The following is a 14,386-nucleotide window of genomic DNA, read 5'->3' as shown; positions in this document are numbered from 1 at the left end:
GAGCCCTACGGGGCATCAGTCAAGTGTGGAGGCAAAGGAAGATCTCATCCTCCCTCCAAGAAGGATTATAGAACCAGACACAAGCATGGCCCAAGCAAAAGTGAGAGAACCGGGCTAGGACATAGTGGGGTTATGCCTTGCCAGAGCAGAAAGTTCCTATCTCCAGGCTCCCGACTGGACTTCAGTGCACCAACAAGGGGAGCCTTCACCCCAAACCATCCTGTAGTCAATCATTGCTCCTCTGTGTGCGTCTGGGGGCACAGGCTGGAGAGTTAACCCAAAGGCATGATACACTGGAGGAGAATTTCTCATGTGTGAAATTCAGGAATTAAGAAAATCCTGAACAGGGACTGGAGAGGTACTACAGCAGAGGGGAATTGGGGCTTGGAATGGAAACATCCCAAATTTGGTGGTGGGAGGTATAATAGTGGTGTGCTTGGTGTTTGAATATTAAATGTAATCAAATATTGTGAACTTTTTATACAATAAAATAATAAGAAAAAAATAAGTAAATAAAATAGAGGCAAACCTTAACAAATGGTATTTTTAAAATGAAATGGGACTCTTCCTGTTTATTCTGAACACCGTGCCCAGTTTTCTTCTCCTCCCAGGTTAAAAAAATGAAATGGGAAACATTACAACATGTACTCATATACCATTAAAAAAAGGGATCATAGGAGCCAGGAGTTAGCCCTGAGCATTGCTGAGTGAGACCCAAAAATAAACAAACAAAATGATCATAGAAAGACAACTAGAGACAACTTTATGTCATCAATTGGAAAACCTAGAATAACCTAAAAGGAAAAGACAGAATCTTAAAACCTTTTATCATCTCAACATTAAATCAGGAATAAAGAGAAAATATGAACCAATTATAAAGAAGGAAGTTGAAACAAAATCTTTAGTGAACTGAATAGAATCATCTAAAAAGTTTCCCCGAAAGAAAAAGTTCAGGACCAATGTTTTCACTATTACATTGTATCACATCTTTAAAGATGATTTATTATTTATTTGTCTCAATTTTTCCCAAAAATAAAATTTGAAGGAAAGGGAATTCTTAGAAATATATTTTATGAAACTAACATTACCTTAAAATCAAAGGTGAATGGGGACATCACACACACACACACACACACACAAATAACTAGACAAATATGCCTGATGAACATAGAAGTCCAAAGATGCACAACAAAATATTTGAGAATTAAGTATAATAATGTTAAAAGGCCCTCCCGTTGTTCGTCGATTTGCTCGAGCGGGCCCAGTAACGTCTCCATTGGAGACTTTGTTGTTACTGTATCTGGCATATCGAATACATCACGGGTAGCTTGCTAGGCTCTGCCATTCGGGTGGGCGAGATCCTCTCGGTAGCTTGCCGGGCTCTCCGAGAGGGGTGGAGGAATCGAACTCGGGTCGGCCATGTTGGCCGCGTGTAAGGCGAACGCCCTACCGCTGTGAAGTGGATCATATATCAAGCCCAGGTTAATTAATTCCAGGACTGCAAGGAAGGTTTTACATATGCAAATTAATACGTATGCAATGTAATACACCACATGAAAGAAGAAAAGATACAAATCATATGATCATACCATTATGTGCAGAGAAAGTTTATGGCCAGATTAACATTTTTAAGTCACTCTGAACAGGGCATAGAAGAATAGATCTCAACAGTATAAAGCCCATACACAAACAACCCATTGATATCAATGGTGAAAAAACTGAAATCTTTTGTTCTAAAATGAGGCATGAAACAAGGCTGTCCACAGTCACGTCTATTATTCAACTATAGTATTAGAAGTTCTAGACACAGAAATTAGGTAAGAAAAGAAAAGAAAGGACTCCAAATGAGAATAGAGGTAAAACCAATGCTATCTGAAAATGACATGACATATATATAAAATTCCAAAGATACCACTAAAAAAACTATCATAAACAATAAACTAATTTAGTAAAGGATAGTCTATAAGCACAATATGTAAAAATCTGTTCTATTTCACTAAGAAGAACATGATTTTTTTATCCAATTTACTATCAATCATAGGAATCACGTACCTAGCAATTTGTTTAAGAAAAGGGATTTCCGGATATGGAATACAGACCAGAGAGTATGAGGTCTGGGAGAGGGAAATGAACGGTTGGTTGGAAATGGCACAGGAACACTTGTTAAGAATCTGGGGCACAGAGGCAGTGCTAAGGGAGATAAGAGCAGGTACCAAAACCATGGCTGTCAGTCAACAAAGAATTGGGGCTGGCTGAAAGGGAAGGAAGGGCAGACTGGAGGTGACATAGAATGTGACATAGGAAGGTCAGATAGAAGATAACAAGGGGGGATGGGTGGGAGGCAAAGAAGATTGAACCAGAGATAACAGACAAGTGAAGGGTCATAAGCTCTCATATGGTGGTGGTCTTCGGTAACTTTGTAGAACAGGCCCATGAACTTGAACAATATTGTTACCCTATTACCTATACTACAAAAAAAGAAAAAGAAAAAGGAGGTGAAAGACCTTTACATTGAAAACTGTAAGTTGTTAAAAAGAAGTATTAGATGATCTAAGACAATGAAAAACTAGTGAGTGGAGAAATACATTAGCAAGTAGGGACTTGCTTTGTTAACAACCGACCTGGATTCATCCCCCAGAACCACATACAGTTCCTTGAGCCTCACCAGGAGCGATCCCAGCGCTCAGAGTCAGGAATAAGTCCTGAGAACAGTCACATGTGAACAAAAATCAAAATAAATAAAATGAATGAATTTACATATTCATACATTGAAAGGATAAACATTATAAAAATTGTTTTTCTATCCAAAGCAAATTTCTACCTTATATAAGACCAATGTAATCCCTATCAAAATTCCAATGACATTCTTCAAGGATATAGGACAAATGTTACAGAAATTCTTTTGAGCCATAAAAAAAGCCAAAGCAATATGAGACAAAAGAAGAAGAAAGCAGGCATAATTTGCTTCAACTTCCAATTACACTAGAAAGCTACAATAATTAAAGTCATATGGTATTAGGAATCAAAATAAACACACGGTTTATTTAAGGGAATGAATTTAAAAATCTAGATTTAAATCTTAAATTAACTTGTGATAAGTATGACAAGAGCTTAAAAATCGTTGATGTATAAGACTAGGTAGTCACATGCAAAAAAATAGAAATATGTCACTATCACTTAATCACTTAATCACTTAACTTCCAGTTAATTGTCGATTTGCTCGAGCGGGAGCCAGTAACGTCTCCATTTGTCCCTGTCCCGTGCTAGTGTAGCCCAATGGTGTCCGTTCGCTCGAGGAACATGAAGAGCATCAAACCGATTGTTCATGATCTTGACGAAGAAGTCTGACCATCTGGTAGGTGGGTGGCCACGCGGTCTTTTGACATCCTGTGGAATCCAGTCAGTAACAGCTCTAGTCCAGCGGTCATCTTTAAATCTCATTACGTGACCAGCCCATCTGATTTTTGACACCTTGGCAAATGAGACAGCGTCCCTGATTCTTGATCGTCAACGGATGTTGAAACTCCGGATTCTTTCTCTCATTTGAGTGAAATGTGATATTCCAAGCATAGCTCTTTCAATTCTTCTTTGGGAGACCTGAATAGCGTTCTCATCACGTTTGCGTAGGGCCCAGGTCTCTGAGACATATGAGGCAGGAAGAACAGTGGAATCAAAGAGATGTGCCCGGAGCTGGAGGTTCTTCGTTCTCTTAGCTATTTCTTCGACGCTCTTGAAGGCGTTCCAAGCTGCTCTCTTCCTCCTGCACAGCTCAGGTGCCAGGTCATTTGTCATGTTGACTTCTCGACCTAGGTATACATAGCTGTTGCATTTGGAGATGGTCGTTCCGTTGAGAGCGAATGGGGCGTCAAGAACGAGGCTGTTTCTCATAAACATTGTCTTTGTAAGATTCAGCTGTAGTCCTACCTTTCCACACTCACGGTCAAAGTCGGCCAGCATTTGTGCCGCTTGGCTGATGTTTGGTGTTATTAAAACACCCGCTCGGCTCGGCTCTTCACCTGCTACCTGTCTGAATGCAAGGTTCCGTCCCAATGGAAAACCAGCAGGACCGTACTACTGTTCAAGAAGGGAGACATCCATGACATTGGCAACTATCGCCCGATCTGCCTATTGTCTGTCATCTGCAAGTTGTTCACTCGAGTCATCCTAAATAGGATTGGCAGAACACTAGATGAAGGACAACCATGTGAGCAAGCCAGGTTCCACAAAGGATTCAGCACCGTCGACCATATCCACATGATAACCAAGCTCATTGAGGTTTCTCGGGAGTTCAAGATGCCGCTCTGTTTAACGTTCATTGATTTAAAGAAGGCCTTTGATTCTGTTGAGACGGAAGCGGTCATTGAAGCCCTAGCCAATCAGGGCATTCAAGCACAATACATCAAGATCCTCCGTGAGCTGTATTGTGGATTCACTACCAGGATCTCACCATTCTACAAAGAAGTAATCATTGATGTCAAGAGAGGGGTTCGGCAGGGTGATACCATTTCACCGAAACTCTTCAGTGCCACCCTCGAGAACATCATGCGACGACTGGAATGGGAAGGAATGGGAGTGAAGATAGATGGTTGGCAACTACACCACCTCCGCTTTGCTGATGACATTGTTTTAAAACACCAAACATGTCACTATCAGTATGCATAAAAGTTAACTCAAAATGAGTGAAATATCCAAAGTCATAAAATATAATGAAGAGGGACCCGTGGGATAGCACGTGGGTAGAGTATTTGCCTTGCACGTGCCCAACCTGAGATCAATTCCCACCATCCCATAGTATCCCCTGAGCCCACCCTGTAGGATCACTTGAGTGCAGAGTCCAGAGCAGACTCTGAACACTGCCTGATTTGGCCCCAAAACCAAAACAAGTTTTTTTTTTCTTTCCTGGGATTGGAGCTATAGCACAGAGGGTAGGGCGTTTGCCTTGCATGCGGCTAACCCAGTTTTGATTCCTCCATCCCTCTTGGAGAACCCGGCAAGCTACAGAGAGTATCCAGCATGACAGAGCCTGGCAAGCTCCCCGTGTGTATTTGATATGCCAAAAACAGTAACAACATGTTTCACAATGGAGACGTTACTGGTGCAGGCTCAAACAAATCGATGAACAATGGGACGATAGTGTTACAGTGCTACAGTGCTTCTTTCCCCAATGATCAACACCATTTTTTTATTTTTTTTTTAATTTTTAATAGTGAGATATCATGAGGTACGGTTGCAGACTTACACATTTTTGTGCTTGGGTTTCAATTATACAATGATCAACATCATTTTGATTAATGTCAATGCACTGAAAAAAAATGCCAAGTAAAATTTTTGCATTTCCATCCTCCTTCTCCTTTCTAATCCTTCCCCTACACACACACTTTAGAATCATCTTAACAAAGACCCCAAAGATTGACTTTCAGGGAAAGGTAATAGTTTAGTGAATTCAAACCAGAGCAATGGTATAGGTAGTCAGCAATGTAGTGGACGCTAGAGAGCCAAGATGAGAAAACTACAAGCAAAATTGTAGAGTATGGTAAGTGATATAAAAAAATAAATGCACTGTAGCACTGTCCTCCTGTTGTTAATCGATTTGCTCAAGCGGGCCCAGTAATGTTTCCATTGTGAGACTTCTTGTTACTGTGTTTGGCATATCGACTGTGTCATGGGTAGCTTGCCAGGCTTCACCATGTGGGCGAGATACTCTCAGTAGCTTGCCAGGCTCTAAATAAATAAATAAAAGATCTGAACAGCAGGATAACAAAAGGATCAAGGAGCTCCCTTAAGACAAGATGGAGGAAACCTCTAGAAAACAACAGAAGATAGAAAGAAGTGTGAAAAGAAATGAACACGCCAGAGAATGGTGGCATGAGCTCAAGAGGAACAGTGTAAGAATCACTGGAGTAAACTAGCCGGCAGGCTCCACAATTCCCAGAGAATTCTCCGGGCCCCCATACTGAGCCGATATTACCGGGAGGTACCAAATGGGGTAGGTGCTATCTCCCTACCTTCTCCAGATGGAATCCCAGCGATCATAAGCTTCTACAAGCATGGCTCCGATATGCAGGTACCAGGACTATTCTTCTGACATTTCCTGATATGCAAAGTGATCAATGGAAAGTAAATGATCTAGCATTTGTCCTTGAAAGACAGGCTTGAATGGTGGTGGGGAAAATCTGAGCAAAAGATAATGCCCAACCGAAATGCATCTGGACTGTGCATTTAACTATGGTGCTATGCCACCCTGGGAGGGGAAGGGTGTCTGTCCCTCCACCTGTCCCCGCTTGTGGCAGCGGCATGGTGGCCTTCATCTTTTAGACTGTAGTGAACAAACAGGCATAAAACTGCATTGACGAGTCACGTGGGGCCACGTGGGATAGGATGTAAAATTGGCCCTGTTCCCCGCCATGACAATGCCCCGGGTTGGCACCCTCGAATGCCTCCTTCGGCTCCTGAAAGACCATGATCCCAGAGGCACACAAACCAATCTCAGAAACCAGGGGCTTTGGGCAGTAATCCCTCTAAGCTTATTACTAAAATATGAAAAATCCAAATTCGTGTGGCCGCTATTGTGGCCACACAATACCACATGCTCTTCATAATCAGCAATAGAAAACGAATTATCTAATGATGTCTTTTTTGGCAGGTTTGAATGTTGGAGCTTGCAGTTGCCTGAGGCATGCGCCAAACCACGCTGGTGAATTCGCTCAAGAGTTTTCGAAGAGAGGCGATTTTTTTGTGGCTATCTCTCTCTTGGCGTTCCTCGCACATTCATGGAGGTGCTGAACCAGTCGATTGTATTCCTCGTCAATGTTGTCAACAATGGCATCTTCCCATGTTGCTGCAATAGTACCAAAGAGTTCCCAGTTGGTGGTCATTCTGGGAGTTCTCTTTTTGAACTTTACAGCCCTTTCTCCCCGCTCTGTGAAGTAGAATTTTGCACGAAGGAGACGGTGGTCCGATCCCGTTCGAAATTTTGGGACAACAGTGACATCGGTCAGGCAAAACCGTCGATTGAATATGATGTGGTCTATTTTGTTGTGGAATCGTCCACCGGGAGACTCCCATGTCCATCGTTTAGATTCTGCCTTCTGGAACTGTGAGTTACCATGAATGGTCTTGGTCAACATGATGAACTCAGACAGTCTCTCACCCTGTTCGTTCCATTCTAGGACATGGGTCCCGATGTGAAGTTCTTCAGCTGATCTTCTAGGTCCTATCTTGGCATTAAAATCACCCACAATGATCTTGTAGAAGGTGTGGTCATCTTTATAGAACTTCTCTAGCTCCATGTAGAACTTCTCAATTTCTCTTTCATCATAATGAGATGTTGGTGCGTAGACAATGAAGATAGAAACTGCAGGCAGTGAGCCACATCTATTCAAATGTAAATGTCTGATTCGGGTTGTTAGGCATTCGAATGAATCAATGCTCTTGGCCAAGTTTGTGTTGACAAGGACACCGACGCCTCCAACACCTCTTTTATCGCATGTTCCAATAACGTCCGAGCTCGCAAAGCAGTGCAGAGATGCGATCAAGGAAGACCTCAAAGACAGAAGAGCAGAAGCACTGGTAGATGCGGCAGAAGCCGGGAAAAGTATTCGTAACGCCCGCCTGTCCTTCGCCAACTACAAGACCAAGATGACTGCCCTCCGACGTCCTGATGGATCCATCACATCCTCCAGAATGGCAATGGAGAAGATTATCCATGACTTCTACTCAAATCTCTTCGACAGCCATGTCCACTTGCCGACATACCAAATTCCACAGGATGGATATGTCGTTCCCAATGTTCTCCCTTCCGAAATCCGACACGCCATTTCGTCGGTAAAGAAACAAACAGCACCCGGCCCAGACAAGGTCAGACCTGACCACCTGAAAAACCTGCCGTCAATACTCATCAATACACTGGCTCGGCTCTTCACTCGCTACCTGTCTGAATGCAAGGTTCCGTCCCAATGGAAAACCAGCAGGACCGTACTACTGTTCAAGAAGGGAGACATCCATGACATTGGCAATATAGCCCTATCTGCCTATTGTCTGTCATCTACAAGTTGTTCACTTGAGTCATCCTAAATAGGATTGGCAGAACACTAGATGAAGGACAACCATGCGAGCAAGCCGGGTTCTGCAAAGGATTCAGCACCATCGACCATATCCACACGATAACCAAACTCATTGAGGTTTCTCGGAAGTTCAAGATGCCGCTCTGTTTAACATTCATTGATTTAAAGAAGGCCTTTGATTCTGTTGAGACGGAAGCGGTCATTGAAGCCCTAGCCAATCAGGGCATTCAAGCCCAATACATCAAGATCCTCCGTGAGCTGTATTGCAGATTCACTACCAGGATCTCACCATTCTACAAAGAAGTGATTGTTGGTGTCAAGAGAGGGGTTCGGCAGGGTGATACCATTTCACCGAAACTCTTCAGTGCCACCCTAGAGAACATCATGCGACGACTGGAATGGGAAGGAATGGGAGTGAAGATAGATGGTCGGCAGTTACAGCACCTCCGCTTTGCTGATGACATTGTTTTAATAACACCAAACATCAGCCAAGTGGCACAAATGCTGGCCGACTTTGACCGTGAGTGTGGAAAGGTAGGACTACAGCTGAATCTTACGAAGACAATGTTTATGAGAAACAGCCTCGTTCCTGATGCCCCATTCGCTCTCAATGGAACAACCATCTCCGAATGCAACAGCTATGTATACCTAGGTCGAGAGGTCAACATGACAAATGACCTGGCACCCGAGCTGCGCAGGAGGAAGAGAGCGGCTTGGAATGCCTTCAAGAACGTCGAAGAAATAGCTAAGAGGACGAAGAACCTCCAGCTCCAGGCACATCTCTTTGATTCCACGGTTCTTCCTGCATTAACATATGCCTCAGAGACCTGGCCCCTGCGCAAACAAGATGAGAACGCTATTCAGGTCTCCCAAAGAAGAATAGAAAAAGCTATGCTTGGAATATCACGTTTCACTCAAATGAGAGAAAGAATCCGGAGTTCTGACATCCGTCGACGATCAAGAATCAGGGACACTGTCTCATTTGCCAAGGTGTCAAAAATCAGATGGGCTGGTCATGTAATGAGATTTAAAGACGACCGCTGGACTAGAGCTGTTACCGACTGGATTCCACGGGATGTCAAAAGACCGCGTGGCCGCCCACCTACCAGATGGTCAGACTTCTTCGTCAAGATCATGAACGATTGGTTTGAGGCCCTTTATGTTCCCGGAGCAAACAGATGCCATTGGGCTACACTAGCACGCGACAGGGACAAATGGAAACGTTACTGGCTCCCGCTCGAGCAAATCGACGACTAACAGGAAGTTAAGTTATTAAGTGAATGTTGGAGAAAATTTCAAATAATAATATTGTGTCTTTTGTCATAATATTGAATGTGATCAACGTAGAGAGAGAAAGTGGAAATCTGCTACACGGGGGGGTGGGTTGAAGGGAGGGTATACTGGGGTTCTTGGTGGTGGAAAATGTGCATTGGTGAAGGGACGGGTGTTTGATCATTGTATGACCAACTATGGGGCTGGAGCGATAGCACAGCGGTAGGGCGTTTGCCTTGCACGCAGCCAACATGGCCAACCCGAGTTCGATTCCTCCGCCCCTCTCGGAGAGCCCGGCAAGCTACCGAGAGTATCTCACCCACACAGCAGAGCCTGGCAAGCTACCCGTGATGTATTCGATATGCTAAACACAGTAAGAACAAAGTCTCCAATGGAGACGTTACTGGGCCCACTCGAGCAAATCGATGAACAACGGGAGGACAGTGACAGTGATATATATATATGAATCACTGGACTCCCTGAGGAACAGGAAGGTGAATTTGATGACAAACTAATAGTTTAAAAATTACAGATAAGAATTTCCCAGAGTTGAGGAGTACTGGCAACCAAATCTAAGAGGCCTGAAGAGTTCCAGCAAAAACAGTTTCAAATAGAAAAATTCCAAGGCACACTGTGCTTACAATGACCGAAACCAAAGACAGAAACAAAAATCAAAAAAGGAACTTACATCCTAAGTAAATCCCTTAAGATTCATTGCAGATTGATTCAATGAGACTCTTTAAACCAGATGATAATGGAGATATATAGTACAAAAGCTCAGTGAAGTCAACACTTCACCAATAGTCAAACTGAGAGAGAGAGGAAGGGGTGAGAGAGAGAGAGAGAGAGAGAGAGAGAGAGAGAGAGAGAGAGAGAGAGAAGTAAAGTGTCTGCCAGCAAGGGGGTGTGTGAGAAAAGTCTCTGTCAATAAAGGAAGGCAGGTGGGTAGGAGGAAAACTGGGGACATTGGTGGTGGGAAATGTACACTGGTAAAGAGATGGGTGTTGGGACATTGTACAACTGAAACCCAATTATGAACAGCTTTGTAACTGTATATCTCATAGTGATTGAATAATTTTTTAATTTTAAAAAGAATACTCTAACAAGCTAGATTATTCATTCAGACCTAAAGGAATGAGAGTCAGGGACATGCAACAGCTGAGTGAATTCAAAGCCTTGAAATCAGTCTTGTAAGAAACATTAAAAAGAGCTTCTGTAAGCCCTTTTATGGGAAATAACTAACAAACACAAGGGTCTGAAATAAAGCCAGTGTAACTAGAATAGTGAGCTAAAAGGAACATGGTCTAAGGGAAAGATAAAGGTGTTGCTAGGAACTAAAGAACTTCAAGGAGTACAAAAAAAAGAGCTTCCATAAGATAACAAGACAAACTTCTCAGCACTCGGCACTGAATACAGCACTCATTCATGGTGCTTATGGTCACCCTCTACTAGGTTAAGAAAGGTTCATTTAATCCTAGCTTGATAAGGGACTTTATATATTTTTAATAATAAATTAACATTTTATTTATATTTAATGTTCTGTGTCTAATTAGATGTTTTTTTATAGCCACGGATCACTTGATCACTTGATACCCCATTACTCATCGATTTACTTGAGTGGGTGTCAGTAGAGTCTCCATTCATCCCTGTTGTGTGCTAGCGTAGCCCAGTGGCATCTGCTCGTTCTAGGAACATGCAGAGCCTCAAACTGATCATTCAGGGTCTTGATGAAGAAGTCTGACCATCTTGTAGGTGGGCGTCCACGAAATTTCTTTTGACGTCCCGTGGAATCCAGTCAGTAATGGCTCTAGTCCAGCGGTCATCTCTAAACCTCATTATGTGTCCAGCCCATCTGATTTTTGATGCCTTGGCAAATGAGACAGCGTCCCTGATTCTTAAGCGTTGACAGAGATCGGAACTCCGGATTCTATCTCTCATTTGAGTGATGCATGATACTCCAAGCATAGCTCTTTCGATTCCTCTTTGAGAGACCCGAATAGCATTCTCATCCTGTTTTCATAGGACCTAGGCCTCTGGGGCATATATTAATACAGGAAGAACAGTGAAACCGAAGAGATATGCTCGTAGCTGGAGGTTCTTTGTCCTCTTAGTTATTTCTTCAACGCTCTTAAAGGCATTCCAAGCCGCTCTCTTCCTCCTGCGTAACTCAGGTGCCAGGTCATTCATCATGATGATTTCTCGACCTAGGTATATATAGCTGTTGCATTCGGAGATGGTGGTTCTGCTGAGAATGAATGGAACATCAGGAACAAGACTGTTTCTCATGAACATTGTCTTTGTGAGATTCAGTTGTAATCCAACATTTACACACTCACGGTCGAAGTCAGTTAGCATTTGTGCCGCTTAGCTGGTGTTTGGTGTTATTAGAACATTGTCATCAGCAAAGCGGAGGCGGTGTAGTTGCTAACCATCTATCAATCCCATCCCTTCCCATTCCAGTCGTCGCATGATGTTCTCGAGGGTGGCACTGAAGAGTTTCGGTGAAATGGTATCACCTTGCCGAACCCCTCTCTTGACATGGATGATTATTTCTTTGTAGAATGGTGAGATCCTGGTAGTGAATCTGTAATAGAGCTCACGGAGGATACTGATGTATTGAGTTTGTATGCCCTGATTGGCTAGGGCTTCTATGACCGCTTCCATCTCAACAGAATCAAAGGCCTTCTTTAAATCAATGAATGTTAGAGCAGCATCTTGAACTCCTAGAAACCTCAATGAGCTTGGTTATCATGTGGATGTGGTCAATGGTGCTGAATCCTTTTCGGTACCTGGCTTGTTTGCATGGTTGTCCTTCATCTAGTGTTCTGTCAATCCTAATCAGGACGACTCACGTGAACAGCTTGTAGATGACAGGCAATAGGCAGATTGGGCTATAGTTGCCAATGTCATGGATGTCTCCCTTCTTGTATAGTAGTACAGTCCTGCTGGTTTTCCATTGGGATGGAACCTTGCATTCAGAGAGGTAGCGTGTGAAGAGCCGAGCCAGTGTATTGATGAGTACTGATGGTAAATTCTTCAGGTGTTCAGGTCTGACCTTGTCTGGGCCAGGTGCTCTTTGTTTACCGACAAGATGGAGTGTTTGATTTAGGAAGAGAGAACATTGGGAACGACATATCCATCCTGCGGAATTTGGTATGTGGGCAAGTGTACGTGGATCTCTATTAAAGAGATCTGAGTAGAAGTCATGAATAATTTTCTCTATTGCCCTTCTGGAAGATGTGACAGATCCATCAGGATGTTGGAGGACAGTCATCTTGGTCTTGTAGTTGGTGAAGGACAGGTGGGCATTACGAATGCTTTTTCTGGCTTCTACTGCATCTACCAGCACTGCTGCTCTCCTGTCTTTGAGGTCATCCTTGATCGCTTCTCTGCACTGTTTTGCCAGCTCGGACGTTCACTTGCGGTTGCCTGAGGCATGTGCCAAGCCACATTGGCGAATAAGTTCAAGAGTGTTCGAAGGCATTTTTTATGGTTATCTCTCTCTTGGCATTCCTCGCACAATCATGGAGGTGCTGAATGATTTGATCGTATTCTTCGTCAATGTTATCAATGACGGCATCTTCCCATGTTGCTGCAATAGTGCCAAAGAGCTCCCAGTTGGTGGTCGTTCTGGGAGTTCTCTTCTTAAACTTTGCATTCTTTTCTCCCCGTTCTGTGAGGTAGAATTTTGCATGAAGTAGACAGTGGTCTGATCCCATTTGGAATTTTGGGGCAACAGCAACATCGATTAGGCAAAACCACCGATTGAATATGATGTGGTCTATTTCATTGTGGAACTGTCCACGGGGAGACTCCCATGTCCAACGTTTAGATTCAGCCTTTTGGAACTGTGAGTTACCATGGATGGTCTTGATTGACATGATGAACTCAGTCTGTCACCCTGTTCGTTCCATTCTAGGCCATGGGTCCTGATGTGGAGTTCATCAGCTGATCTTCTTGGTCCTGTCTTGGCATTAAAATCAACGACAGTGATCTTGTAGAAGGCGTGGTCTTCTTTATAGAACTTCTCCAGCTCCATGTAGAACTTCTCAATTTCTCCTTCGCCATAATTGGATGTTGGTGCATAGATAACAAAGATAGAAACTGCCGGCAGTGAGCCACATCTATTCAAATGTAAACATCTGATTTGGGTAGTTAGGCATTCGAATGAATCAACGCTCATGGCTAAGCTTGTATTGACAAGGATACCGACACCACCGACGCCTCTTTTGTCACATGTTCCAAGAAACAGTTCTTGTCCAGTGCTGAAAACAGCGTGATGTGATTGATGCCTTTTCATTTCGATCCGACCAATGATGTCGTGCTTGATCTTTCGCTCTTTTTTTTAATCAAATTTTTTATTAGTGAATCACCATGAGATACAGTTACACTTACAAACATTCATGCCTGTGTGTCGGTCATACAATGATCGAGTACCCATCCCTCCACCAGTGCCCATTTTCCACCACTAATAGACCCAGCAAACCTCCCATCACCCTCCCACCCCATCCCCCACCACCCCACCCCCCCTCTGTGGTAGGGCATTCTCTTTTGCTCTCTTTCTCCTTTTGGGTGTTGTAGTTTACAACAGAGGTATTGAGCGGCCATCATGTTTGGTCTATAAATGATAAAACTTTGTTCCTGATGATCTGGGGTCTGCAGGTGAGAGAGGACTGCTCAGAAGTAGCCTGTCCTCTCCATACTGTCTCAGCTATATTGGTACAACAAAATTTTAACATTATCAAGAATTCATCTATCTAGCAGAGTGCCCATGCAAGAGAAGATTAATTTTATTTTATTATTGATTCCAGCTGTCAGATTTTACCCACCAAAACTTTATTTCTCAGAGAGAGAATTTCTTCTTTGATTTTACTAGTCTCATGCATTTGTAAATAAAAAACCACATTGAGCTAATACATGTCATAACAACACATAATTGGAATCAGACTGAAAAAATTTGACAAGTTGAAGAGAAATTCAACTGTGATGCCACAGAAAATCATACTTATTTTTAGCTAAATAAAAAAATAAAGACAAAGAAGTTATGTTTA

Source organism: Sorex fumeus, unplaced genomic scaffold, assembly GCF_029834395.1.
Source record: "Sorex fumeus unplaced genomic scaffold, SorFum_2.1 ptg000143l, whole genome shotgun sequence".
Classification (NCBI taxonomy): domain Eukaryota; kingdom Metazoa; phylum Chordata; class Mammalia; order Eulipotyphla; family Soricidae; genus Sorex; species Sorex fumeus.
The sequence above is the reverse complement of the archived record's forward strand: the minus strand, read 5'-3'. Positions refer to the sequence as shown.